This window comes from Ictidomys tridecemlineatus, chromosome 10, assembly GCF_052094955.1.
Source record: "Ictidomys tridecemlineatus isolate mIctTri1 chromosome 10, mIctTri1.hap1, whole genome shotgun sequence".
Classification (NCBI taxonomy): Eukaryota; Metazoa; Chordata; class Mammalia; order Rodentia; family Sciuridae; genus Ictidomys; species Ictidomys tridecemlineatus.
The window spans coordinates 104,526,070-104,551,216 of NC_135486.1; the positions used below are offsets into that span (position 1 = coordinate 104,526,070).

At 55.4% G+C, this 25,147-nt stretch overlaps 1 long non-coding RNA gene across 1 annotated transcript; it reads left to right on the plus strand.

The window, feature by feature from the left end:
* Nucleotides 1-21,713: 21,713 nt before the first annotated feature.
* LOC120887351 (uncharacterized) lies at nt 21,714-24,354 on the plus strand. Its single transcript, XR_005730564.2, has 3 exons — nt 21,714-21,789; nt 22,587-22,750; nt 23,984-24,354. It is a non-coding gene; the product is annotated as an uncharacterized LOC120887351 (long non-coding RNA).
* Nucleotides 24,355-25,147: the final 793 nt, after the last annotated feature.

The following is a 25,147-nucleotide window of genomic DNA, read 5'->3' on the forward strand; positions in this document are numbered from 1 at the left end:
CCGCTGTGTCAATCCGTCAGCGCAGGGGCTCCCGCAGCGTCCAGGGAGGCGGCAGAGTGATGGCCGGGGCGTCCTAGCTCCCAGGGGCCCCCTGGATGGAGCAGACCCCCTTCTGCTGAGACCGGCCCTTCTCTGTCCCGAGGCCTTGGACCCCAGGGGCAGGACTGACGTGTCCCCTCCCAGGCTCCACCACGGCCTCTGGGTGAGGCTGGAGCTGCGCTGGCCCAGGGCTTTGTGATCTCAGCCAGAGTGGGCAGGGGCCCGAGGGCTGCAGGGTGCCCCTCCCCGGCCTGCAAGGTCCTCTGAGCACTGTCCACGGCTGCTCTTGGCCCATGGCTCCTACTGATCTGGAGGGCTGAGGCTCTAGGAATCCCTGGGAACAGGGCCAGGTGCTGCTGGAGGAGAGAGCCGAGTGTGCAACCTGGCCCACCGCCCCGGGCGGCCCTGCCTGCACGGCCCAGGCCCCCAACATGGGGTGGCTCTTGCAGCACCAGCTCAACGATGCCCTCTGGGGATCTGCCAATGTTTTACAAGAAGCCGGGAAGGTGGATTTTATGGGAATCTGCCTGCTTTTTCAATTCCATGACAAATTTTATGTTCACACATGGCTCTTGTGTGCAGCAAGTGACCGTGTCAGTACATACATCAGGCCGGCACACAGTGGGCCTCATAAAGTTTTGTGGGAAGGACACACGGGAGGATAGTGAGCTAGGGTGGGTCAGGTTCTCGGGGGGAAATCCAGCCCCAACTGCACCCTTGAGGCCCTCTGCTGCTGCCCACGGCCACGCCCCCTCACCACACGCCCAGCCTGCGGCTTCCAGAGACCCCTGGGCCTTTGCATGTGCCGCATCTCCCTGAAAAACCACCAGATAAGCCTGTTCTGGGAGGCAGCTGGAGAAGGGGGTCTTGGGCCCCGCTGGCTGTCTAGGGGCAGATGGTGCCCCTAGGTGGACACAATGTGGAGTGGCCACAGTCAGGCCAGCCGGGGACCTAAGATGGGGGCTGGCAGTGCCCTTTGCTGCCAGCACCTGCCTGCCTCCTCAGGAGGCCAGAGCCAGGCACAAGGGCCAAGTGGTGAGGCCCTCTCTCCCCGACACTGGCTGGCAGCAATGAAGTTTTTAAATAAGTTAAAAAAAATGAAAGCTCCCCCGAGTTTTATTAAGCAGGGATGCTGTTAGGTAATTACCAGCTGGCTTAATTAAAAGTCGCCCTCTTTAGGTGGCACTGGGCGGGTGGCCTGGCAGGGAAGGGGAGGAGGGGGAAGGGGCTTGTTCTCCCCAGCGGAAGGGCCTGGGGAGTCCTGAGGGCAGAGTCCCCGGGGAGGGGAGGCTGCGGCCCCGGAGCCACAGCAGGACTTAGCAGGGACAGAGGGGCCAGGGCCTGGGGTCAGAGCCACGTCCTGGGGAGGCTGAGCCTGTGGGGGGACCAGAGAATGAGTCTTGTTTTGGAGCGGGGACCCGGGGACTCTCCCCTCGGGGGAAGGTGACCATGTGGTGGGGACTGTCACCTGGGGGGGGGCACTGGCTGAGGGGGAGCGGCTCTGCAGAGGTCCCGTGGAGGACCAGGGCTGGAAGGCGGGTCTGGGGTTGACCCCAGTGAGGGACGGGGCTCCCTGGGGATTTGCTCTGGTCAGAGGCGCAGTTTGCTGGGTCCCTGCTGGGGACTGTGGGTCTGTGTCCATCTCGCCCTTTGGCTCCGGCAGCCTCAGGCAGTCCCTGGGGAAGGGCTGGGGACCTGGACGGCCCAGGGAGCGGGTGCAGGAGCTCGTGGTCCCGGGGTCTCTGTGGGTGAGAGGACCCGAGTGACTGTGCCCTCTCGGCGGGGGCCGTGGTGCGAACTGGAGGGTCCCTCTACCTGGGAAGGTTGGGGTTCAGGACCCCAGAGGGGATGCTGTGCGGAGAAGGTGGCGCTTGGGCTGAATGGGACAGAGTCAGGGTGACAGGGACAGAGACAATGTCAAAGACAGAGACACCCAGGACGGGGGCATCATGAGCCATCACGTAGAGACCTAGCGAGGCTCCCCCAGACCCAATGCCGACACCCCAGCCCTGAGCCGAGGGCCCCCACCCACTGAAGCCTGGTTCCCAGGTCCCTCTGATTCCAGGGCCAGGCCCGGGGTGTCCCCATCTGTCTCCAACAAGGCTCCTCCCTCCCGGCAGGATCCACACACGGGGGCCACCTGGGGGCAGGGAAGGCTCTGGGGCTGTCCAGGCCCAAGTCCATCCTGGCTTGTCCCCCACTGGCTGTGCCCTTGGGGACGTTTCCTGGCCCCAGCCTCCGTTCCCCCGTCTGTCAGGTGGCTCTGAGGGCCGCTGAGGGGTGGAGACCCCCAGCCCGCGGCCAGCACCCCGGGTGCCCCCACCCCACGCCTGGTGCGGGCTCTGAACCCCCTTCCGGCCCCCCCAGCGGGAGCCTTGGGACCGGCCCCTGCAGCCCAGCCCGGCCTGTCCCTGCTCCGTCCCACTCGGCTCATAAACCCCGAGCTTTGATCAGCTCCATTCTGTCCTGGCCGGAAGAGAAGGGGCTCCTCCCTGGCCAGCCTCGGGCCCAGCTGGGGACAGGCCACTGGGCAGCCTCCCAGCTGCCCACTCCCCCCACTGACCTCTGCACTCGGGGCCGGAAAGGCAGCTCCAGGGCCCGCGGTTCCCACCACAGGGAAGGGTAGGGCTTCGGGGGAGGACCCCCAGGGGTCCCCGGGAGGCACCGCCTGACAGTCTAAGAGCCACGGCCGCCATTCTTCTTGAGAGCTGGCCGCTGACGGCCTCCTGCACCCCTGGGGCCCAGGCCTGCCACCCAGCAGGGACGGATTCTCTGTGTCTGAGGCCTCTCCTGCCTGTGAGAGTCCTTGGGTGGGTGTCACGGGAGAGACCCCCACAAGTCAGTTTTCTCATCCAACACTGTCCCACCCTGAGACCCCTCCTGTTCCTGCGGGGACTGTCCCATCTCAAGCTGGCTGGGGGCAGTGTCCCCCCACCGCCTGGATGCCCTTCTTTGAAGAGGACGCCTCCCCAGGCCTTTTGGAGAGCTGCTCATGGGGACCTCCAGCAGCGCCTCAGTCCCCTCCCTCTGGGTTCTCTGCTAGGGCCACAGGCTGACTCTTGTCCCTCCTGGTGAACCCCTCAGGCCCCCACAGCAATGCTCACTGTCCCTCTCACACCTGTCCTTCATCTAAGGTCCTTTTCTGGTCCCAGGGCACTGGCCACTCCTGTGTGGCATGCAGAGCTCACGCAGGGAGGGAAGGAGGCCGCCGCTGCCTAGGCCTGAGCACAGGTCCACTGAGACCCCAGACTCACTCTCATCAGAGAGGCAGCGTCCCCTCTCCTGCCTGCTCTGCTTCATCTCTGTGTCCCAAGCGCCTGCTGTGGGGCCCTGGACAGCATCGCCACCTCTGTGTCTAGACAGCACTGGGAATTCAGCGGAGGGCACCCCTCCTCACAGGTGATGCGAGATGCCCACACACCAGGCCAACAACCCCTAAATGGAGCCTCTCCCTGTGCATCCTCTGTGTCCATGGGGCCACCCTGGAGAGCAAATCTGGAGGCCATGACCCCCAGAGAGGTGCTCCACAAGATGAATATGATGACCAGCCCCTTTCCTGTGAGCCTTGGGAAGAGCCAGACTTCCAACTGGCTTCACCCTCTGCTGTGTGACCGTGGGCAAAGCCTTGCCCTCTCTGGGCTTCTGACCCATCTGGGCCTATGAGCTCCACGGGAACGGGACTCCGACCCAAGCTCACTGTTGTACAGAGGCTGGGGTCCAACTCCATGGCCCTCCTACTTGAGAGGAGTCCGGCACCTGCCTGCAGCCTCCCAGCACCCCAGCCCGCCGTCCCCCTCCCATCAGCTCCGTCTGAAATCGACACACTTCCTTCCGAGAAATGATGCATGTTTTCCCCGTCGGGTTTACAAATAACTGCAAATTTTACTGTTTTCTTTCCCTAATGAATTCTCTGGAACGGGCTACAAGCTCCCTGGTAATGGATGTGAGCGGAAGCCGGGGACCAGCGCTGCCTCCCGCCCGCCTCCCGGCTCCCTGAATTAGCCTGCAGCGCCCGCACCCTGGCCGCGTGCGGTGGGTGGGAATCCATTATATTGACCACCTCCGCCCGCGTAATTCCTGCATTAGGATTTTGTGCTAAACTGTGTTGGAAAGGCGCTCCTGACCCTGATTACCTCTTTAATTGTGCTTAAAAGTCCAGATTAACTCGCAGGCGACGCTGGCCGGCCCCGGGGAAGGGCCTGTGGGGACAGCCATCTCAGGAGGTGGCGGGTCTCCATGGGTGGCCTCTCCACACAGCCCCCCCCCCAGTCTCACAAAGGCTCCCTCAGAGCTGCAGGGAGACCCTCTGGACCTCAGGGGCTGCAGCCAGTGGACGATGAGCCTCATTGTGTCACTGGGCTCGGGGCCATGTCACAGCTCTCATTTTATAGGTGAGAAATCAGAGGCCCGGAGGCTGTCCCAGCGCCCCGCAGTCAGCGAGTGGGCAAGTCTGGGGGGCCCAGGCTGCCATCGCTCCGTCCACTGGAGTCCCCCAGAAGCAGCAGGGCAGTGTGACACCCTAACCCCCTGCCATCCATCAGGGAGGTGGGCACCATCAGAGGGGGCAGGAGGCAGGAAGGCTGGGCCCTGTTCCTCCCCTGGAGCTTGCACCCCAGGACCCTGCCCTGGCCCTGCCTGCACAGGGTCCCCCCCACACTGAATGGGAGCCCTGAGGAAGGAATCACTGAAGGCGAGGGAAGGGAGCTTCCGGTGGTTCTGAGCCCAGCACTGGAGCCCGGAGCCAGAGTTGCTCATCTGCCATTTGCATGTCATCTTTGGAGACGTGTCTGCTCCTTTAAAACACTGGGTTAGCCCCGGCACGATGGTGCACACCTGTAATCCCAGCAACTTGGGAGGCCGAGGCAGGAGGATCACAAATTCAAGGCCAGCCTCCAAAACTTAGCAAGGCCCTAAGCAACAGGGTGAGACCCTGTCACAAAATAAAAAATTAAAAGAGCTGGGGAGGTGGCTCAGTGGTTAAGTGCCCCTGGGTTCAATCCCCAGTACTGAAATAAAATTTAAAAATAAAAATAAAAAATAAGACATGGAGTCATTTGATCTTCTTTTTATTATTGGGGTGTAATAGTTCCTCGTGTGTTCTACACAGGTCTCTTACCAGATAGATTTTTTGCCAAAAATTTTCTTCCATTTTGTGGGTTTTTTTTTTTTTCACTTTTTGATGGAATCTTTTGAAAAAGTTTTTAATTCTAATGAAGTCCAATTTATCGATTTTTTTCCCACTTTAATGTCATATTTAAGATGGTATTGTGTAACCCAAGGCTCAGAGAGAGACTCTTGCGTTTTCTTTTAAGAGCTGAACAGTTGAAGCTCTTCCTTTTAGGTCTTGGGTGGATTTTGGTACACGGTGTGAGGTAGGGGGTCCAGTCTCCTTTGCAGGGGGAAATCCAATTGTCCCAGCCTCCTTTGTTGGAAAGACTCTTTCCCCATTGAATTTTCTCGGCCCCCTTTGAAAAGCAGCTCATCAGGAGTAGGAGGACTTACTTCTGGACTCTGAGTTCCGTCCCCTTGATCTGCGTGGGTCTCCCTAGGCTAGGAGCACCGTCTTGGTTGTTGGGACTTTGTGGTAAGTTTTGGAATTATTGTGGGGAGGCAGCCATGGTGATGGGAGTCCCCAGGAGCCTCTGATCCAGGCCCTTTTTTGGGACACCCAAGCCAGAGAAGTAAGAGCAGTCCAATCCATGGTTGGAGACTGGGACAGGCCTGGCCTCAGACTGCACGGAGCCGGGGTCTGCGAGAGGACCAGGTCCTGACCTCTGGCTGAGCTAGTACAGAGCACAGAGCTGCTCAGCCTCGGGCTCAAGGGTCCATGCAGCAAAACGACCGCAGCCATTCATCGGCATAGCCCTTTACAGTTTGCTCACCCACATCTGTGTTGACCCTTCACTCGTAGATGTGCCAACAGGCTTGGAGGCGGGTGGGGCAGCCTCCAGACCCGGGAGGCCCACACCATGTTGGCCTATTTCCTGCTGCTATAACGAAATACCCGAGGCAGGCTAACTTTAGAAAGAAAAGAAGTTTGTTTAGTTCATCGATCTGGAGGTTCAAGGGCCTGGTGCTGGCATCGGCTTGGCTCTGGTGAGGACTTGTGGCAGATGACATTGCAACAGCAGGGCCATGTGCAGGAGAGAGAGATCACATCTCAAAGGAACAGGAGCCTTCTCGGGGCAGATCTGGGTGACCTAAAGCCCTCTCACTAGGCCCCACCTCTTAAAGGTCCCTTCCCTACAACACTGCCGCCCTGGAGACCAGGCCTTCAGCACACAAACCTTTCTGGGGACTACAGCACAGAGCCGTCCCATGGAGCCCCGTCCACAGCTCCTCAGGGGCCTCTAGGACCAGATTCTAAATGTCCCCACCCTGATGCCGTAGGAGCTCCCCAAAGACAAGACACCTCTGGTGGACCAGAGGAGCCACCACGGCCTGGCGTCCCCTCATCCTGGCACTTTTTCCAGGGGTGCTGAGCCAGTGGGGCCCCCAGCTCTGCACTACACCCCAAACACAGAGTGAGCCCTCCGAGCAGGACCAGCTCCCTCTGCACAGAGCCCCAGGGATGCACACCTCACAGGGCTCCTGAGGACCCCGAGTGTGACCCCAGTCTCCAGGCAGCTTGGGGAAAGGTGCCCACCCACCCTCCTCCAGGGGCGGAGTCGGCACAGAGCTCTGGGCCTCCCACCCCCTGCCCAGGCTGTCACACAGGGACCCCGGTGTCTCGGCCAGCAGGACTCCCCACGCCGGGGGCCCAGTTATTTACCTTCCTTAATAACTCTTTATGAGGGGCCTCTCCGCGGCTTCAGGAGGGCAGGGCGCCGGCGAGGAGGGCAACCTTTGGCTGGGATTTTATTAAATTAAAGTCAGGGCCACAGCAGGTTAAGGAGGAGCCCTTCTTCTCCCAGGGGTGACGCCGACCCCCTGCTGTGGCCCCTGCTGCAGGTGTGGTGGCCGCCTGGTTTAATTAAGTCTCCCATATGCACCTTGGCTGGCCCGCAGCCTTGGGCAGGAGACCTCTGGGCCACTGCCACACAGGGGCGCCCCTGCCGCTCTCTTACCCCTGGGTCTGTCCTGCTCCCCACCCTGAGTCTGACCAACAGGCTCAGATTTCTTTAAAATCAATTTTTTTTTCCAGGTGCAGTGGCACATGCCTGTCATCCCAGCAGCTCGGGAGTCTGAGGCAGGAGGATTACCAGTTCAAAGCCAGCCTCAGCAAAAACGAGGCCCTAAGCAACTCAGTGAGACTCTGTCTCTAAATAAAATACAAAACAGGGCTGGGGATGGGGCTCAGTGGTCGAGTGCCCCTGAGTTCAATCCCTCTGTATGAAAAAGAAAAATCAATTTTTTATTTAATCGATCAAAACCAATCAATTGTATTTAAACTTACTATTAATCAGTTGCATTAAAGCATAATTCGTATGCAAGGGGACCGTCCCACTGCTCCCACTCCATGCATACAACTCAGTGAGCTTTGACAAAGTCCACCCACATGTGACACCAACGAGGTCACAGCAGAGTGATCACAAGCCTCATGGCCAGTGGGGACTCTGCTGTCGTAGCTGGTCCAAACCCTGAGAGACTGAACCCAGGGAGCACAGTTATCGAGAAAAGAAAGCAGGTCCCTAATGTGACTGAATGGTGAGTTGACACAATGTATTGTTGAAGTGAAGGCCACCAAGTAGCTGGAACTGCAGGCACAGTCACGGGGCATGGTGCTACCTTTTATTTATTTATTTGTTTGTTTGTTTGTTTGTTTGTTTTTGATTGAGTCCACTGGAATCTGTAAAATGGCATCTGTGGCTCACGTGACATTGCTACTGGCCAGTGTCAGGACAGGGCATTCCCTTTATCCAGAAAATTTCCCCCCTGCCCCATTTAGTCACTTGCATTCCACCCATCCCTGCCCGTCAGTATATCTCTGCACTTATTTAGAACTTCTTTTTTTTTCCTAGAAAATAGACTTTTTAAATAGTTCTTTGAGTTAAAAGCAACAGTTTTTAATATCCTCAAAGTTAATGACAAGGACAATCTGAGAGCCTTTCACAGACCAGAAAAAGATAAGGAGACATGATAATAAACATAAAGTGTTAATCTGGAAAATATTCTATTCCAAGAAAAGAGTATCACATAAAAAGTTCTAGAGTTTCTTTATTCAACTTTTGTTTTAAAGATCTAGCCAGGGGTGAGAGAGCTATGTTAAAGTCACCCAGGCAGGATTATTGTGTTGTGGTCAGTTTGATTCTTGAACTTGAGAAAAGTTTGTGTGGTGAACATAGCTGCACCATGGTTTGGTGCATATATATTTATGATTTTTATGTCTTGTTGGTGTATGGTTCCCTTGAGCAGTATGTAGGGTCCATCTTTATCCCTTTTGATCGACTTTGGCTTGAAGTCTACTTCATTGATACGTGGATGGAAACACCTGCTTGCTTCTGCAGTCCATGTGAGTGGTATGATTTTTTCCCAACCTTTCACCTTCAGTCTGTGGATGTCTTTTCCTATCAGATGAGTCTCCTGGAGGCAGCATATTGTTGGATCTTTTTATTTATTTTTTAATCCAATCTGCTAGCCTGTGTCTTTTGATTGGTGAGTTTACGCCATTAACATTCAGGGTTATTATTGAGACATGGTTTGTATTTCCAGCCATATTTGTTTAGAACTTCTTTCATTGAGAAATCTGTGTTTTGTGGGTTTCACTGTACAGGGATGGTTCCTTTATTTTGTCACATTTATCCCTGAGTAGCCCATATTTTTGATGCTTTTTGTAAATGTCATCTCAATTCCAATTTCTGATTGTGTCTAACACACAGAGTACAGAATTGATACTGCACATTGATCTCAGGTCCTGCAATGTTTGCTAATAGCTTTTTGTGTAGATTCCATCAGACTTTCTTTACATGTTTTTGTGAATATAGTCAGTTTTACTTCTTCCTTTTTATTCTGGATGCCTTTTATTTATTTTTTCTTGCCTGATTGCTTTGGCACCACCGTGGAACGCCTAAGCCAGAGCCTGCATTTTAATATCTCCCCAGGCAGTCCATCAACACATTTCTCTGAGATGAACTGTGGGAGGTTTTGTTTCTTGTAACAACGTTAAATGTTTTGAAGGTTGTGGTCCTTGGTTGTAGGAAATATTTGCTGAAGCATTGGTGAAGAAAGGTCATTGTTTCTGCAACCTACTCTTAAATGAGGCATTATTATTATTAATGATAATATAATAATAATAATAATAATAATAGCAGCAATAAATATCCTGGAGGGAATCAAAACAATGTGAGGAGACAGTACCATTGTGGATCTGGGCAAATTGGTATCCATAATAGCATTCTTGTAACTTTCTTATAGATTTTTAAATTTTCAGTCTTTTTTTTTCCTATGGTGCTGGGAATTGAACCCAGGGTTTTGTGCATGCAAGACAAGCACTCTACCAACTGAGCTCTGTCCCCAGCCCTCAGAGTAAAATGTTAAAGAAACAATTTAAAAAGGGGTCATGGCACAAGAGCTCCCGGAGGGGGATGAGGTAGGTGGCTGGAAGCTGGGATTGGGGAACCCAAACCCTGCAGGCGCTGTGTCCATGGCTAGGCTATCTCAGGGAAGATGGCCAGTCCTTTCTTAGCTGAATGGGCCCAAACCCCAACTCCCTCCTGGGAGCCTTGACGGACTCCTGTTCCCTGGGCTCTGGAGCCATTTTTGGTGGGGGACCTGGAATCCAGGTGCAGACCAGGCTGCACCCCTGCTTCAGGGCCACCTTTCCCTGGGCCTCGTTGCCTGTCACCAGGGGTTGATGATGCCTGAGGTCCAGACCCGTTGGGGACCCAGTGTGATGACAGTGTGGGTGGGAGAGCAGCACGGGGCACACCATGGGCCTCTACAGATGCCGGACAGGAAGGTTTCTGTGCTCTCTGGCCACCGGCCATTTGCACCCAACACCTCTGTTTAGGGGAGAAGGTGCTTGTACGTGCCCACCAGTTTAGATGGCCCGAACGTTCTCCCAAAGTCTAGCAAGCACCCTTCAATAAAAATAAACAGCAGTACGTAGGACACTTGGGTGACTCAGCAGCCCCCGTGGTGCTGTCTGTGCAAGACACACTGAGGAAAACCCAGGAAATGTGGTCATAGCAACTCCAGGCCCGGACACACTCACCCATTTTCTATTTAAAGTGCAGGACCTGCAGGCTCCAGGACATCCTGTGGCCAGGGGTCGCTGTCACAAGTTGCCTCTGGATCCTCTCCTGGCTTGGTCTTCCCCATAGTCCTCTGAACAAGTCAGGATCATCCCATTCTACTAAAGGCCCAGAGAGGCACAGGCACTTTACTGAGGTTGCTCAGCCTATGAGGGATGAAGGACAGCAGAGTCTCCTAGCTCCATCTGGCCATCTGCCCCCACTCCCGGCTTACCTGCTCAGCACCTGCTGCCCCCTCCCCTCCCAGGCAGGCTTCAGAGCTGCTTCTCACTCTGTCTGCAGCATCCCACCCTCAGGAAGAACCACCCAGCTATTTACCATGGACTCATTTAAGTTGGTTAATTTTTAATAATGTTGAAATTTCCATGTGAATAATTCAGGTAAATTATTTATTAAAGCACAGGATAAAGGGACCAGGACAATTACCAGTCGACAGTGTTACCTGCAGCGTGGGCGAGGTGTGGATCGGGACGGCCTGTGATTGGGCAGTGTCCCCAGATGCTCACACCAGGCCACAAAGTGTGGGAGGCCTCTGGGCTGGATGTCCTCCCGCCAGCCCCTCCCTGCACAGCCCACAGACAGCCCTGCTGATCCTGCTGTTGGGGTCCCTGGTTTCCCCTCTCAGTCCTGCATGTTCACCTTGGACAGGTCTCATAATGCCCTTGTGGTCACTTGGTGCCCCCAATCCAACCCCAGCAGCCTGAGGGGACTTTGCTATGCACACATCTTATGAGGTGGCCCCAGGACAACAACCTCTCGCTGCTCCAGCCCCTGCCCAGAGACCGCCTTCTCCTTGAGAGTCCCACCAAGGTCCCACGTGACCCTCCTCTCCAGCGTTGCCTGGAGTCCTCAGGGGTCCCTCCACAGTCCACTCTCCATGAATTCAGAAGACTCGATGCCAAGGAGATAACTGTGAGGATGTAGTAAATAAGAGTGTTTTGTGTAATATTTTTTCCTACCAGGGATTGGAGCCAGGATGCTCAACCATGGAGCCCCACCCCCAGCCCTATTTTGTGTTTTATTTAGAGACAGGGCCTCACTGAGTTGCTTAGGGCCTCACTTTTGCTGAGGCTGGCTTTGAACTGGCGATCCTCCTGCCTCAGCCTCCTGAGCCGCTGGGATTACAGGCGTGCACCACCACACCCGGCTTTTTAAATATTTTTTTAAATGTTTTTTTAAATGACATCTCTGGTCCTTGTGTAATTCCTAGTGGCCAGGGAGCTTGCTCACTTGCTCTTTTCCTTCATAGCAGGCATCACTGTGCGTGGTTACAGATGTCTGTGTAACTGGTCAGCATCTGTCTCCCTCCAAACAGTGAGTAACAGAAGAACACAAATGTGGTGTCTTGGACTCTGCCATTTCCTGAGCGCACAGTAGGGGGGGGCAGCACACAGTGGGCATGTCCCCAGCACACAGTAGGTGTTGAGTCACAGGGAATGTGTCACCAGTACTTAGCAGGTATGCTGCTCACAGTGGGTGCATCTCTAGCACACAGTAGGTGTGCAGCACACAGTGGGTGCGAATCCGGCCCACAGCAGGTGTGCAGCACAGACAGGAATGGAGGCCTGCTGCATGGGGCAGTGAGGGAGCAGGTCAGGTGGCCGGTGGGGAGGGATCTGGGTGGGACCATCCTGGGTTGAGTGGGGAGTTTGGGGGCTGAGGCCAGGACCGTAAATGGAGGAGGGCCACCAGCCCTATCCCATGGAGGAGCCGCCATCTCTGACTGCCTCCGGGGGTCCTCAGAAGGCTCAGCCCGCGGCCCCTCCCTCCACCCCCTGGTCACTGTGTATTTCTAAGCAACTTCTTTGCCAGGCATTTTTGGGCCTCTCTGTGAGGCCTCACAGGACACTGAGGGGACACTAAGTTCTCCCCATTTTCCACTGGACTCAGGGCCTCCCATAGCAAAAGAGCCAGAGTTCAGGCCCAGTCAGTATGACCCAATGTCCTTACCACCTGGCCTCCTGACCCCTCCACAGTACCTCCCAGAGCCTCCCCAGGGCATCTCCTGAGCCTGGGAGGAGGCTGAGGCACAAGGCCAGAGGGTGCCTGGCCTTGACCCAGCCTGAGGGCATTCCTCCAGGGACTGGCTTTGCCCAGGAGCCAAGAGTCCCCAGAACAGACCTCAAACACCACCTGACCCTCTCCGGGGTCGAGCTGACAGGTATCCTAGTTTGTTCAAATTCAAGTGCTGGGGCTGGGGCTCAGCGGTAGAGTGCTCACCTAGCACGTGCGAGGCCCTGGGTTCCATCCTCAGCCCCATTTAAAAATAAATCAATAAAATCAAGGTATTGTGTCCAACTAGAATTAAAAAGTAAATATTTTTTAAAAATTCAAGTGCTCAAGCCCAGCTTGCCCTCTCCTTCCATGGGGGCAGCCACAGACCTGTGCCAGGAGGTGCCCACCCTCGCCCCCTCACCACCACTGGGTCCCCCTCAGCACCCGAGCCGCCGAGTGCACCAGGCAGCCTCGCACTAACTAAAGAGGAGGGGACTTTAACAGGACAGCGAGTCCCGGCAGGTGGGGGCCCAGAAGCCATCTGACCTGGCAGCTCACAGAGCGATTCTGAGTGAAGCAGTGACCAGGCCAGTGACCTGCAGGTGAGGAGGGAGTTCAGAGCCAGAAAGATGGCAGGCACGGGCCCTCTCAAGGAAGAGATGGAACCCCACCGAGCTCCAGCTTCCTCCTCTGGTCTGTGGAGAAGAGTCGCACACCCTTGGAGCCTATTCATTGCTTAGGCAAACAAGGATGTAGCCCACGGTACTGTCGGTCAGCACCGGCTCCCCATAGCTCCATTAGCCACACCTTGAGCGTGTCGTGTGCAGAGCAGGAAACTGAGGTCCCCGCAGGCTGGGCCCCCTCCGGGGCAGTGCCTGTCTGGCAGCCCTGGGGCCCTGACCTCACCAGGCAGACCCCAAGCCAGAGCCATCCTCAGGGATCCTCAGGGGCCCAGGCCCACCATGAGCCAGGGGCTGCATCCTGACAGGGCAGACCTCAGAGGGATCTCACAGGGCCATGTTCCCCCGAGCGTCCAGATCCACTGTGGTGGACCCTGAAGGGTCCTGGCAGGTGGGCTGGCTGTATCCCACCGGGTCTCTGGCTCCGGAGGGGCCTAGTCCATCACATGGCTCAGAGCTGGTGTTGGGATAGTTTCACCCAATGAGTGTGCAGGCTGTGCCCACTTAGCTGCTTCCACTTTTATCACGGGGCTCAGAGCTTCTGAGCAGCGAGTCAATGTCCATGATGCCAGGCAGGGTCTTCCCCAGATTCTGTCTTCCCACCCCCCACTAAAAAAAAAAAAATCCCCAAAGAGCTACAGGGCAGACACAGTGCTGGACTGGGGGGTGCTAGAGATGGCAGAGTGAGTGGGTGAGGAACTGTGTTCCCAGAGCTTGAAAACAAACCCCGTGGGGACCTGTCCCCTCTCCCCTCTCCCAGGGGTCTCTAGGCTCCCTGCCAAGGCCTCGGAACAGGGACTTCAGGAAAGACCCCTCCATCTGGTCCAGTCTCCCTGAATCTGCTGATCCCTGGGGCTGCCTCCAAACACCTGGGATGTGGGACTTGAGTTGGGGTCACTCATCAACCACTATGTGACACCGGCCCCAGGCCTGACACCCTGAAGGTCCCTTCACTCGTGAGAGTCTGGGACTGACTTGGAGGCCCAGGGTGGTGCTGCTTGTGGGTGGGTGGGTGCTCAGAGCACAGCCCAGCAAGTTTGGATCTGCTCCATCAAGTCACCCAGGGACCCAGGATCCTCCCACTCTGTGAAGTCACCCAGGGACCCAGGATCCCCCCACCCCGTGACTCTAAGTCTTCCGGGTCCTCAGTCTTACTAAGGCGAGAGCTCAGAGGATGGCCCCTGAGGTCCCCTGTTGACAGCTGACCCCCAGAGAGGGACAGTCTGCATGTCACACAGATGTCACTGTCCGCCTCCCATCCCCGAGACCCACCTGCCACCTTCCGATCCCAGCTCTGACAGGGTGGGGGCCGTGGGAGCCGACCACAGCTCCCCTGTAAGGAGACATCACTGGGAAAAGTTGTCTTATACTTGATTTAATCATGGGCTGCTGATTTTTTTCTTGCAAAGCGGGTCATGACCCTGGTCATTTTGTGAAAATGAATTGCCTGGGAAAATGGAAATTGTCACTTTATTATAGGATTAAAAAATTCAATTCCAACTGAATAATAATGGCAATAAGGCAAGCCCATGTCCCTTCTCCCTTTTATAAATGAATTAGGATCCATGGGAGAGGGATCGGCTCTGTAAACATTATTCCATTTGATCCCGTCCCCCAGCCGCCACCCCACCCCCCGCACTCTGGAAGCCAGGGTCACCTCACAGAGGGGATTTGCAGCCAAAGGACCTGGCTCCTCTGCCCACCCTCCTCTTCCCCAGCCTTCCCCTCTAGGGGGCTCTGCAGACCCTTCCAGCCAGCCTCCTGCATGGCGAATCCCACCTCTACCCCCCACCGCCCAGGCTGCTCCCTCCCTAGAAGGCGGATCCCACCCAGGACACCTGAATCCTTCCGGCAAGGATTGCTCTCATGCGAAGACCAGCCCACGTGACTCTGGTATATGACCTTTGCCAGGGTCCTGTTGTGGGGTCAGACATTACATCTCCCATCCCTCGGGAGCTGGGACCACACTCTACTTCATCCCATAGAGCTGGGCGTGGGGTGCATCTAGCTGCAACCTGATTTCTGTGATTTCTGTATCAGTGAGCCCACACTCAGTGGCCCTCCGTTTTCAAGGCTTCCAAATCTGCAGGTTCAACCAGGCATTGGCCGAAAATACATGGAAAAAAAAAAATTTGCATCTGTGGTTAACACATACAGACTGTTTTTCTTGTCATTATTCCCTAAACAATACAGAAGAGCAACTACTTACATAGCATTTACATTGGGTGAGTTAATTATAAGTCATCCAGAGATGATTTAAATACACAGGAGGATGTGGGTCGGTTATATGCAAAGACTATTCCGTTGTGTACAAGGGACTGAGCATCCTGAGATTTGGGTATCCACAAGGGTCCCGGAACCTATCCCACGTGAATACTGAGGGATGACGGTAGGGGTGTAACATAAATAGTGTTGTTTCAGTCATCTTATTTGTTGCTGTGACCAAAAGAGCTGGCGAGAACAATTTTAGAGAAGGAAAAATTTATTTGGCACTCATGGTTTCAGAGGTCTCTGTCCACAGAGGGCGGACTCCACTGCTCTGGGCCCAGGGTGAGGCAGACTATCATGGCAGAAGGGCATGGAGGAGGAGAGCAGCTCAGGACTTGGCAAATAGGAAGCAGAGAGAGAGAGAGCGCCACTCACCAGGGACAAAATGTGTACTCCAAAGGCACGCTCCCTGTGACCCTGCTCCTCCTGCCACAGCCTACCTGCCTACAGCCATCACCCAGTTAATCCTTACCAGTGGATCAATCCGCATTTTAGGTTCTAACTCATAATCTAATCATTTCACCTCTGAACTTCTTGCACTGTGTCACACATGAGCTTTTGGGGGACACCACATATCAGAATCATGACAAGTGTGTATGTGTGTGATAAAAATCCATACTGGCTGGGTACAGTGGTGCACACCTGTAATCCCAGCAGCTGGGGAGACTGAGGCAGGAGGATCGCAAGTTCAAAGCCAGCCTCAGCAACAGCGAGGCACTAAGCAGCTCAGGGAGACCCTGTTCTCTAAATAAACTACAAAACAGGGCTGGGGATGTGGCTCAGTGGTCGAGTGCCCCTGAATTCAATCCTCCGCCAAAATGCATACCAATATCTAACCTCTTACCCACTTTTAGGTGTGCGGTTCCGTGGCACTAAGCACATACACATATTTGTGTGGTTATCAGCATCATCCATTATCTCCAGAACTTCAGCCTCCCAAACAGAAACTCTGCACGCCTTAAGCACTGTCCCTCAAGTGTTGGAACAACCCACCCTCCTGGGCATTTCCCCAAGCCTCTGGGAGAAAGGATGTGTGCAGGGAGTATGGGTCCCAGGCTGAGCTCCCTGGCTCATACTGGACCCCACAGCACCACGGGCTGGGAGAGATGACGCTGAACCTGTCCCCTGTAGGCCTCAGTTTCTGCATTTCTGTAAAATGGGTCTTTCCCCAGGCCTTCTATCGAGTCTCCCCACCAGCTCTGGGCCCTCTCACAGCACTGGCCAGGAGGGGTTGCATTCACAAATGTCTTAGCCAAGCCAAACGCTGCCCACTGGCATGGTCAAGGTGTTGGCCCATCTCTGGGCAGGAGCCTTGTTTATTGTCTTCCTGGGCAGGGTGTCCTCAGGGACCCAGAGTCGCATACCAATCAGGGCAGCTAGCGCAGGCGGAGAAGCATCGCCTTCATCAGAACAAAATAATTAAAAGAGGATTCTGGGATAAGGCAGGCCTGTGACTGGAGGAGAGGGCAGCATTTAACTCTTCACAGGCTGGGCTGCATGGGGCCAGGGCGTGGCCCGGAGCACTGGGCAGGAGCAGAACTGTGAAGGTCCAGACCCAGGGAAGGATAGCAGGAAGGCCCTGGGTATGCCCGTCACTCCTAACAGTATCCTATGGCCCGCGTCTCCTCTGGGAACTGTCCTCCATTCTCACCTTCTACCTCCAGCCACCATCTCTCTCTTTCCAAGGCTCTCTGCAGGCTGATCCCTGCCTCTGTGTAGCTACAGAATGGACTGAACAACCAAGAGTTCACCAGCTTGTCCAAACTCCAGCCTGACCCTGGGGCTCCTTACCCCTGAGAGAAGGGACCTCAACCTCAGTGAGTCCCAGCGGTAACTGAGGTCATTCTGTCCTAGCCAGGGGATGGGTGCCTGGCCTGAGCTGGGCCTCCCAGATTCTGATTCACCTGCCTTTACCTGAACCCAAGAGGAAAGAGATGGAGCAGGGCAGGGACCTGAGTGGAATGGCCTAGACCCATCCACCTGTCCCTGGGGGAACCTCTGCAGAGCTCCTCCTGTGGACCAGGGGCTGCTCTCTCCTGGCAACACAGCAGGGTCTTCCACCTTCAGCAGACCCACAGGGAATATAGAGACCACAGGTTGGGTAACCCTGAGTTGTAAAAACACTGAGGAAAAAGTCACATTCCCGTCATCTCTCTGCCCGTCAGACCACTCCAGTGTAAAATGGCTTCACTGTGCTTTTGAACTCTCAGGTTGACCACTCAGATGGGGGGACTTGTCTCTATGCCATGATGTTGAGGCCTCAGCCTGAAGCCTGAGCCCCAGGGGCAGTGCTGGGCCTCAGCCTGGAGCTGGACCCCTGCAAGCATCCCCCCCCCTCACACTCTGGGCTAGAACAGGGACGCTCCCTGGCCTGTTGGCCTAGACTTTTGCCAATGGCACATGTGCGTGCTGCTTGGGCTTCCTTGCATCATGGCGGCAGGGTTCTATGTGCAAATGTTCCTGAGGACCTGGGGAGCCTCTCCTGCCTGGGCTTGAAGTCACAGCCTTCCCGGGGTCTGGGACTTGAATGGAGACCCCAGCTCCATGAGAAGGAACCAAGAAGAAGATGGGTGAAAAGATGGGAGGTGGTGTTGCAGCCGGGGGAAAGGCCCTGCTACAGGTCAGGGCAGCGGAGGCTCCTATGGGAAGGTGACACAAGTGAGTGTCCAGGGAGCATAGAAGCAGAAAGACTACCCCAGGCTGTGCCTCTTGAGGTGCCCCAGGCTGCAAAGAACGAACACTAAACTTAGCTCAATTGCAATTAGATCAAACGTTCCTCTGCTTACCTGAAAAGTGGCGGCCAGGTGGGCAGGTAGCAGCTAGGCCATTGGGAGGGACACTAGGTTCACACCACCCAGGTGAGTTGTAAGTTCTGCAAGGTGGGCATATACCAGTTCATCCTCCCTACCACCCCATTTCACAGATGACGGGGCCAAGGTTCCGAAGGTGAGGTGACTGTCCCCAGCCACCGTCTCAGTGCTGGGCTTATGGCCAGGACAACTGGCTCCAAACTCTTGCACTTGTTCTGCCTGGGGGAGGGGCCCAGGCACTGGCCCCAGACCAGCCATGGAGAGCAGCATCTGCATGTGCAGCCCCCGTTCAGCCGGAAGCCCCTCTTTGTGCCCTGAAGCCAACACTGCTGCTAGCCGGCTGCACCTCACCAGAAAGGGCACCCTCAGGGACCCAGGGAGGATAAACAAGCTCAGGTTGGCCCTCGGGAGCTGAGCCATCCTGGGCATCCTGCCCCCACCCTCTCAGCTGCCTGCCAGGGATGCCCCTGGGGCCTAGGACACAAATTCTCCCTTCCCTTGGAGCTCTGTCTCCCCTTCTGTCCCATGTGCCTGGACTTTGGGAGCCCAGAGCCTTCATTGGGTTCTGATGCCAACCCAGAAAGACTCACCACTCCACCCCTGCCCTGGGAGTCCCTTCATTCCAACCTCCCTTCCCAGAAAGGCTCTGCAGCGGGTCTTGCTTTGTCCCTTTGTCCCAGGATCTCACCCTGTGGGAAAGAAGGCTGAGCCACCGCAACAGGAAGAGGTGACACCCAGAAACCCAGAATGCCCAGCTCAGGACAGAGCCACCTGCTGCAGACACTGCCCCTGCCTCTGCCAAGGTCTGGTACAGAGTCTCCCAACACACATGGTGGGTTTTTATTAAACTTCCTTGTTAATTGCACAAGTAACACACAAACACATCTGGAGTGAGTTTTAAAACAAACCCCAGACACCATATCGTTTCACTCATAAATACTTGAGTATACAAATGGGGCTTTAAATAATTTGCTGTTTAAATGATGTTGGTTTCTCCTATGATCAACAGAGTACATGCTCACAGAGCAAGAGTGGGGACTTCACCCTGCTCAGTGGTACCTGACTCCTGTCCTCCACCTGCTCCTTCTCTGGCCTGTCTCTGAGCCCAGGCTGGGCTGGTGCATGCGTTTTCCACCCAGCTGAGCTCACTTTGCGATATGATTTGGCACCTTCTCCCTCTTCGTTACTTTACAGCACTAGCAATTCCCCAGAGCTGTCACCAGCTCAAGAAACATCTATCCCAAAGGACTCCTTGGGCACCCGGGTTAGGGGCAATTTTTCACGGTTGTAAACACTGTGCTGAACATCTTTGTGTGGGAGGCACTGTATGGTTTTTGGATCATTCTCTGAGGATGGTTCCCAGCCTCTAGGTCCCACCATCAAAGCTTCCATCCTAAATTGCTTTCCAAGAAGACACAACACTGTTGAAATCCTCATAAATCATGGTGGGAGCAAGCTGTAAAGAGAGGTCACTGGAGCAGGGGCCCCTCTTGCCCTGGGCTGTGGCAGTGTGTGGGAAGGTGGTCTCGAAGGCCACCCCATTGTCTTGCCAGCAGGCTCCCACCCTTAGTTTCCCAAACTGGAGTGGACACAGGTGTGTGTGCTGTTTACCCCCAAAGACGCCTGTCAGCCTTGCCTGTCACCGCACAGCTCTTCCCGCCTCCTCTTCCCGCCCCTGTGTGGAGGCTGCCCCCACTCCAGAGGGAAGGAGCGTCCAGCAGTGGCCATCCACTTTAGCGTGGCCACATCTGCTCTGCAGGAATTGAGGAGGGGGCCTCTAGAGAGGACCATCCATCTCTGGGCATGGATTAAGGTCTGTTTGTTTTCATTCTCCCCTGTCTCCTGGGCCCCAGCTTACCCCCAGGAGAGAAAGGCAGCTTTGCAAATCCAAGCAGGAAAGCAGAAGCCTCAGAGCGGGGGACCCCAGACTGCATCTCTCCCCACCTGCTCCTTTCCTGGAGCCAGAGAGAGGATGCAACTTGGAGGATACTGCATGTCTGTGGCAAGGCTCAGGTGCACACTGTGCCCTTGCAAATCAGCCTTCGGCCCCTGCGAAGTCACCAACTGTGTGAATCCTTGTCCTCACCCAGGCAGGGGCTCACAGCATCCATTTCAGATGAGGAAATTGAGACCGACCGAGCACACCCAGATTCGTTCAAGGGACCCCACCAACCAGAGCCTCTGTTAACCAGCCCCCGCTGGCCGTCGGGGGTCCCTTGCCCGGGTGAAAACGCAGAGTCCCGTTTGTGATGACGCCCTGTTTGCCCGGGAGCCTCAGCCAGATGGAATAAAATCAAGGTAGGTGAGAAAGCCAAGCCCGGCGCAGGTACTGGGGGGGAGGAGCGGCAGATGGGACGGAGCCTCCCCGGGGACCCCAGGGGATTGCAAGCTGGCGGGGTAGGGACGCAGGCGGCTCCACCCTGCTTCCCCTCCGCCTCCCCCCCACCCCGTGCCGCCCGCAGCCCTCTCCCGCCTGCTCAGTGCAAGCGAACGAGACCACCCAGCGGCGACTCGGGGAGGTTGGCGGCGGGGCCACCCCAGTGGGGGGGGCGCCCCCAAATCAGACGCAGCCTCACCCACGGGCGCCCCTGCGGGCAGACGAGGGAGGAGGACCCTCTAGACTCCGCCCCTGAGGACCGAGCCCGCCCGTGGCTCCGCCCCTCGGGCCCCGCCTGCTCGTGACTCCGCCCCCTCGGGCCCCGCCTCCGTGGCCCCGCCTGCCAGTGACTCCGCCCCTCAGAGGCCGCCGCCCGTGACTCTGCCTCTTGAGCCCGCCCAGTGACTCCGCCCCTCGGGCCCGCCCCGTGACTCCGCCCTTCGGGCCCCGCCTCCGTGGCCCCGCCTGCCCGTGACTCTGCTCCCTCAGGCACCGCCTGCCAGAGACTCTGCCCCTCGAGCCCGCCCCCGTGACTCCGCCCCTCGGGCCCGCCCCATGACTCCGCCCTTCGGGCCCCGCCTCCCGTGACTCCGCCCCTCAGATACCGCCTGCCTGTGACTCCGCCCCTCGGGCCCCACCCGCCCGAGACATCAAAGACACCGTCCTTTCCCTACCTTCTTCTGTGGCCCCTCTCCCAAAAAACCCTCCCCCAAAGACCCTGACCGGGCAGACACAGTCCCTTCCAATCTCTTGCTGACCCCGCCCCTCCCCTGCGGACCCCCTGCTCCCCCCGAGACTCCGCTCCTGAGGACCACACCAAAGAATGACGGCTCACCGCGACCCCGCCCACTGCACGGCTCGTGGTCGCGCCCACTATGGACCCTAGCTCACCACTGACCCTGCCCACTATGGTCTACCACTAAGACCTCGCCTCCTGCCCACCATTTCCCCTACCCCATGGGTTCAGCTGAGGGTCGGGACAGAACCGAGACAGGCTCTCACATCCTAAGTACTTGTGTGAATTTGGTCCCATTTTACAGACAGAAAACTAAGGCCCAGAGCGGTTAGATACCTTGTCCTGTGCGGTGGGGGCTGAGGCGGCGTTTGACCCCTGGCGACCTGGAGTGAGAGTGTGTGCGTGGGGGAGTTGGGTTTGCAGAACAGGTTGCGTGTGAATGGCTGAGAGCATCACTCTGGACCAAGGAGGGATGTAGAGACAGGGATGGAGACCCCCCAGCTTCGGGAGCCCTCAGGTCGGGTGCAGACTGCCCTGCCTATGGGACCCCTGCTCCTGGGTGTGGGAGGAGGGACCCTGGGGTACGTGGAAGTAGAATTAGGAGGCCCAGCCACCCACCGCCAACGTTCTCCCTGCAGAAAACGTCTTCAAAGAGGGTCCGTGAGGAAAGAGGGACTGGAAACCCCTCAAGGTGAGCTCCATGCCCCACCTACTTTGCGGCTGTCCCACTCCTCCCAGGGAGAGAGCAGCGGCCAGATCAGAGAGGGAAGAAGGAAAGACAGATGACAGGAGGGAAAGACAGAAACCCAGAAACAAACAGGCAGATTCCCAAGAGAACTGTGGAGGATGGGGAGGAGAGAAGGGGGAGGCCCGGAGAGGTGTTGGGGAGACTTCTGAGTTCCCCCTGGCTTTCCAGTCTGTCTAGACCTGCCATGGCCAGCAGTGACCACAGTGTGGCCCAGGCAGAGCCAGAAGGCCCAGGCCTCCCTTTTGGCCTAGATGTGGGTGTCTGAGCCTGGATATGGATATGTCTGTCCCACACAGACCTAGGGTACGGGGCAGGGAAGAGACTCTAGACCATCTTGGGGTCCAGCACAGCTAAGCCAGCCATTGCCAGCCTGCCCCCAAGGACAGAATCATAGCAAGGATCTTGGAGGTGATTTTGGCCTCTCCTTGAATGCTTCCACTGATGAGGAACTCACCACCACCCCACCCCACCCCGCCCCAAGCCAGCTTACTTTGTCTCTGGGCATCTCGATGACTTAGAAAGTACATTTTTATTTTGAGCCGTGTCCCCCTCCCTATCACATCACCCTCAGTTTAAAGAGGAAAATATTGAGGCTCAGAGGACCAAGCACCAGACCAACTGCAATAAGCCCTGCCCTGTCTTGGCCACACAATCCGGTTAGGGATGATCCTGTGACCTATCTAAAACCAATGACAGTCATGCATGCAAATAAGACAGACCTCTTTTTCCTCTGGACTCAGTTCTGGCCTGGAGCCATAATAGCCATGGAGTGGGGCAGGAGTGGAGGAAACTGAGAAAGATGCCAACTTAGCTATCAGAACTGGGAGATGGCAGGAGTCTTGATGGCATCTTGTGAATTCCTGGATCCAGCTATTCCTGAAGCTAGAACTCCTTGAATTTTAAAGTAAGTCAGATAACACTTCCTTTTCTTTGTGAAGCCTATTTGAATTTTCAGCAACCTAAAGGACTCCACATTCCAGAGGATTTTATTGTCCACAAGAAGAGTTTATTGTCTATGAGAAGCATTCCTAGCTGGGCACAGTGGTGCACGCCCTTAATCCCAGCAGCTCATGAGGCTGAGACAGGAGGATCGTGAGTTCAAAGCCAGCCTCAGCAGCGGCGAGGCGCTAAGCAACTCAGGGAGACTCTGTCTCTAAATAAAATACAAAATAGGGCTGGGGATGTGGCTCAGTGGTTGAGTGTCCTTCAGTTCAATCCCTGGTACCAAAAAAAAAAGAAGAAGAAGCATTCCTAAACATGGATGTGTATGTGGGGGCGGGGGAGGATGGGAAGGGAGAGAAGGGGCCGAGTACTGTTTCACGAATCTTTGCAGCTGCCCTACAAAATAGATTGTGTCACTACCCTGTACATTAGTCAGGATAAATAATTAGTTGCTGTGAAATAAACCCCATCAAATGTCAGTAAGTAAACAAAGCAGAAGTTCACCTCCTGGGGTACAAAGCAGGAGCAAGGAGACTCGCTCTTGGTGGCTACATCACTTGTGCCCATATTTCATTGGCCACAACACAGCTGTTTCTGCATCTACCTGCAAAGGAGCCTGGGAACTGTGGCCTTTCTCAGAAAGCAAAGAGAAAGTCCCCATGTTGTTTCACAGTGTCCACGGGGTCACCGGAGGTCCCACAGCCAGGATAGGACACAAAAAGATCCAGGACAAAAACCTTGCATGCTCTGTCTTCTGGTCTCAATCTCTCAACTGGACCCTCTGGGTGGGTGGTGGCCTGTTAGGGGGCGGGGGGCTGGCTGCTTCTATCACCAGGAGAAACAGGAGCAGTCCACGGAACAGTGTGGGCACCTCCGGGTCTCCATGTGGCGTCTGCATGTAAGTTCTTCTGATCCAACAGTGGGTGATTCAGTTTGGGTAAAGATGGGTTTAAGATTTTTATAATTGTAAGATAGTGGCTTTCTCTTCCTCTTCAGGACAAAAATCAGATGAGAAGGGGCCCTCTTCCCGGTGCCCATCTTAGCTTCTCCCTGGTGTCCAATGATTTACTTACTTGGCATCTGACTGCCTCCCCCCATGGACAGTGAACTTGACCCAGGACAGGAGCCCTTCCTAGCACCAATAGGAAGCACAGTGACAGTTTAGAGACACATCAGCTCTGGTCATTGTCTGCAGGCATCCACCCCAAGAAACAACGGGAGGCGGAGTGGGAGCTTCGAGGATGTCCATTGCCGTGTTGTTTACAACAGCAGAGAACTGGAAATCACCTGGAGGACCCTCTGGAGGACCTGGTAAAATCAGGGTGGCCCGCCACCAGGGGACATTTTACAGTCATTAAAATGGATGCTGAAGAGTTTCTGAAGGTCCTCAGACAGTGAAAAATAAAATCAGCAGGTAACACCGGGTACGGTGGCGCACACCTGTAATCCCAGCAGCTCGGGAGGCTGAGGCAGGAGGGTCTCGAGTTCAAAGTCGGCCTCAGCAACAGTGAAGTATTAAGCAGCTCAGTGAGACTCTGTCTCTAAATAAGATACAAAATAGGGCTGGGGACGTGGCTCAGTGGTTAAGGCCGCTGGATTCAATCCCCAGCACCAAAAAAAAAAAAAAAAAAAAAAAAAATCAGCAGCTATGGTAGGATCTCAATGTAGAGGAAAAAAAAAAGTCGTGTTAAGTCTCTAAGTTTAGAGTAATTTGTTAGGGCGCTGAGGTCCCTGGATCTGGGTGGGGAGGGCTTTTTTGCATATTTGCCATTTTAAAGTGAGAGCCCCGTGGCAGCGGGCACCTGTGTCCTGCTTCTCGGGCTTCTGTCAGCTCTCAGCGCTCCCCGATCCTGACCCTGGTCAGAGGGGTCCTCATGCCCCTCTGACCTCCCTACTTCCTCTGATCACTTCAGGCCCACCTGGACAACCCAGGTGATCTCATCTCAACATCCTGAACTTGCCACTACAGAGCCCCTTTGGCCACATGAGGTGACAAATTCACAGGTCCTGGGGGTTGGGATACACACCTCTGTGGAGGGCTATGATTCAGCAGCCCACACCTGGAGTAGACCTCAGAATCTTTCTTATCCCCATGGTTCAGAGAGCAACAATCAGTCAGAATCGGCCCTTCTGTCCATGCAGCAAAATATCTCGAGTTGAAGTTCCACCAAGCAGCACTGGGAGCTGTCCTTGGACAGTCGGTCTGCAGGTGAAAATTTATTTTGTCTTGTCTATTTCCTGGAATCTTCTGATTTTTCCAATGAACATGTGTTGTTTTTACAGATGCTAAATAGGAAGGTAGGTAGATAGATAAATAGATATACAGAGATGATAGATAATACAGAATCCTGACAGGTGA